The sequence below is a fragment of the Halyomorpha halys genome, unplaced genomic scaffold (genome assembly GCF_000696795.3).
Source record: "Halyomorpha halys isolate HHAL.00 unplaced genomic scaffold, Hhal_1.1 Scaffold179.1, whole genome shotgun sequence".
Taxonomy (NCBI): domain Eukaryota; kingdom Metazoa; phylum Arthropoda; class Insecta; order Hemiptera; family Pentatomidae; genus Halyomorpha; species Halyomorpha halys.
This window is the reverse complement of record NW_027107000.1, coordinates 676,000-680,371: the sequence shown is the minus strand read 5'-3', so window position 1 is coordinate 680,371 and position 4,372 is coordinate 676,000. Positions and strand designations below refer to the sequence as shown.

Sequence of the window (4,372 nt, the reverse complement as noted above, 5' to 3'; positions counted from 1 at the left end):
ACTTTGTCACAAATAAAATCATCAATACTTTAATGTTCCATATGTAACCGATTTAGCCTGAACCAGATATCATTCCATCCATTACAAACTCCCTAACCTCCCAAACCCACCAGTTTCTAACCTTGCCTGCTTTTCCATTCCTGACAATCCTCCGAGGCGCCTGAAAAGAAAATGGCTACGAGACCTGCTAATGTAAAACGTCATTAGAGTGCTACCAATGGGTAGTTTTTCTACACGCCTGTAACACTCCAATTTAACTGAGATCAAATTTACTAAATGTATTATAATGTATAGTTATAAATAGCAATAAATAAATATATAAAAAAAAAAATTAAAAACATTTCTTAGTCTTTCTCCCCCTAGTAAATTTCCGACGTATTCAACTGCATTATTATTAGTTTTGATTGATAAGTCGGTTGTTTACCTTTTCTTTATTTTTTAGTTCAGAAACAGCTATTCCGGTTCTGTTTATGGCCGAAACCACCCGGCGGCCTCGAGTCCATTTATTCATCCGCATTAATCATTCGCTAGCCTCAAACGGCCTTTCTGGTGAAAGAGGTTGAGGAACTTCGGAGTGGGGAGTGGACCTTGAAAAAAGACCTTACAGTCGAAGAGGAAGCATTCCGCAGTCGGTCTCCGGCAAGTAACAAGGTGCGTAGGCTAGTTTCAAATATTTTTACTATTTCAAACTTTTTATTCTAAATTTTCTTATAATTTTAACTACAAATGTAGTTTAAAAACTTGAACTTAAATAATATCAGTAACTTGTAATATTTATTCTATTTGTTAATATATGTATATATTTAATCGTAAATGCTTTATTTATAATTTGCTTTAAACATATTGATTATAATGTATTTGTAATTTAGCAAGAAATATATCATTTCAGTATGCTTGATTACCGTTATAAATCAGTGGTTCTTAAACCTTTATAGGTATATGACAGGTGGCAACACAATTAAACTATCAAACGAAATAATTATTGTTATTATTTTTGTTTTATATATATGAAATAAAAGAACAAGGAATTATATTAAATCTTGCAACGTACTTGCGGCACCCTAAGATGCTGTAGCAATCATTTTAAAGAAACATTGGTATAATAAATGTATCAATTACTTATCTATTTTGGTGCTTGATTTTCATGATTGAAAATATAATTATAATTTTAATTATATTAAATTTGTTGTAAAATAAATACCAAAATATCAAATTACTTTTTATAGATACTTTACACTGTTTAGATTCCTTATAGTGAGACATAAAAATCTGGATTTTATGCATAGACCAATTACTTAATCCCAATTTTTTACTAACTTATGTTTAAAAACGTTAATTATTCCAGATGTGCTGAATCTAAAGAAAAATTGATCATATCGCTCTAAAGGGGATTAAATTTTCTAAATTTCCTTCAATTTTATTTATTTTACAAATATTTGGCATTTATTTCTTTTGTGAAAGTGAATATTCAATATTTTATTTATTTTTAAACGCTAATGACTAGAAATTTCCAGTTCATTATTTATAGTTTTTTTGTTCAAAAAATTGATTTGTACTCACAAATTCTACATTATTCTACATTTATTTTATATATAATTAAAAAAAAAAAATATCGCATCGGGTTTCCGTGAAACATTTTATTTTATTTAGGAAGGAGTCAAAAGAACAATCTTTTGTTTTAAACTGAGCACTTTCGATGTTTTAATCAAAATAGATTCTTGTTTTTTTACTCAGGATATTGATGTATTTAAAGTTTTGTAGTTAAAATAATTATAAAATATTGGCTAAGCATTAAAAAATTCGGTTAATATTTTTTACAATGATTTTTAACTTCAAAATAAACTAAATCGCTTTCAATAATAACGTAAAACTGTATGAATTATAATAAATTTAGTAAATTTGATCTCAGATAATATGCTGTGTTACAGGCGTGTACAGAAACTACCCATTGGTAGCACTCTAATAATTGAAAAAAATAATAATTAAATATGACATTAAATAATTTAAAATAATAATCAATAAAATGAGACATTAATAATTAAGACTACAACAATAATGGAGTTTAATTATAATTAATTTCCGTAATATTTTAAAAGGAAATATAAATAAACATCTCATCTTTTTCATGATATGTGGAACTAGTTAATTCTGACATAGTTTAGTGTATATTGAAAATCGTAATGTTTTCAATTAGAAAATAGTTTTAATTATGATTTTTTGGAAATTTATTTCTCTTAAAAAAATAATAATATGAATAAATTTGTAATTATGTTTTATTGACCTCTTTACAAGGAAATCGTGCTTCGAGGAATGTACGAATACTATTATAAATTCTAAAGAGAAGGGATCTATATCTTTCTAAAGAAAAAAAGTCTATGTGAATTAACTTGTTGATTAAGGTTCTACACCGTTATTTTTTTATTTTCAATACTTTATTTATTGAAAAATATTACAATCTGTTAGACAATATGATAACTTAGTATGATCGCGTTCATACGAAAATAAATAAAACATAACATAAAATAAAATAAGAATAAAATAAATGAAAAAAATTACGTAAAAGTAAATAAAATCACACGCCGTTATTAAAGCATCTTATGTTACTAATAAGATAAATACCATTTCATATGTACAATTTCAATTTCAAATTTGCGTATAATCCAGAAATTTCATTATATTTAATTCTTTACTGGGTGTTCAAGACTGGATTGATATCCCTCTTGAAGAGTTTTGGGAACTTTGAAATGAAACTTGGTAGGTCTTAGTTATGATGATTTAAGGCTCGTTTTGGTAATGAAGAAGACTTAATTCATGTTCTTTTCCAGTGAGCCACTAAATCGCATTGAAAAAGATATTTTTAATGAAGGTCCAAAAAAATTCAATTTTAAAGCGATTTTATTCCGCTTATTTTTACGATTCGACGCCTCCTGAAGGAGTAAGTCGCAGAATGACGCAACTTCGTTAATTCGTTAAAGACTTATATTTCTCACATGAATCTGTCATCATTATTTGGCGATATAGCAGTCATGATAACGCTTTAATTAAGAAGATGGATTCTTATGCAAAATTGGAATCTCAAACCATTTTGTTCTTTATGTCTCTTAGATTTTTGCACCGTTTGCGCGCAAATCATTAAAGTAGTTTTTGGTTATTTACATCTTCACGACGTGTCAAAAATGTAAAGATCACCAATAAAAAATCATTTTAGAATAAAACAATTTTCTTTGAGAATCCTTCATTGAAAATATTATTTTCCGTTAGAAATTCTTAAGTTCTTACCGCTGGAGGACAGGGAGTTACTAAGTGAATATGGCTAACCAATGAAACTTCTTTTCCATAAGATCTACTAAGTTTCATTTAAAAATTCTCAAAACCCATAAGGAAAAAAGGAGGGTTAATCGAGGTTTGAATACCCCGTATATTATCCGACAGTCTGTTACATATTTAGATAATCGACATTATTACTTACTGATTGGATATTAAAGTGCTGACTTAAATAATTATATTATTAATTAAATATACCACTAATGTTTAACTTAAAATATTAACTCTAATAATTTATTATTCTAATCCACCCATAGTGATAATAATAAATAATAGGTCTTAAAGCTATAGTGAAACAGGTATAATTATCGTGTAGAATTTCAATGAATAACATAATATTTATTTGCGTAAATGCAATTTAAATATAATTTTTTATATTTTTGTTTTTTTGTATGAGAGCATTCAAGGATTGTTACCGTTGATGTTTCTACGCAATTTGGCAGCCATCATGACATCGTGACAGCCATCATCGTCTTAAACAATTAGAATGTTTACGAGCCTTTATTTGTCAAGTGTTGTATTGATTTCCAGCCTTGACTGCTTTGGCTAACCACCAAATTGCTCAATTGGGTTTCTGAAGACCTTATTTATTAATTCAATGTAGTAGTTTTCAATATTGAAAAATAAAAATAAAGAGCAAATTAATTAATTTATCATTTATTTCTGAATAAATTCAATTTACCATATTTTATGGAGAAAGTAAACGAAAAAAGTTTAATGACTTTGAAGGAAAGCATGTTTTTTTTAGTCCTTTTACCTTTACTTAGCTTTATGTGAAAAATATTGTTGAGAAAAAATATCCCAATCGCGAAACATTTCGAATCGGTCCCTCAAGACTAAACAACTAAGTTTCGAGAACTCGTGTGTGTGAACATCCTAGATTAAAAAATAAACTAAAACTAAGCATTTAATTTAGGTACATTAGATTGTTCGAAAAGAACATTTTTTTCGTTTTTCGAATCGCAATATCATGTAAAAATGTGAATTAGGGAAATAAAATCAAATCGATTTATGTCTTCATTAGCATTGTCTCTTAAATTTTCATTTT

General features: G+C 27.4%; 1 protein-coding gene across 1 annotated transcript in view; it reads left to right on the top strand.

Annotated features, from left to right (window-relative positions):
• Nucleotides 1-516: 516 nt before the first annotated feature.
• The window catches only part of yellow-c (L-dopachrome tautomerase yellow-c), a 52,655-nt gene continuing 48,799 nt past the window's right edge, over nt 517-4,372 (top strand). The window contains exon 1 of the mRNA XM_014418122.2: nt 517-651. The gene's annotated coding sequence lies outside the window, so the exon portion shown is untranslated. The remainder of the gene's footprint in view (nt 652-4,372) is intronic.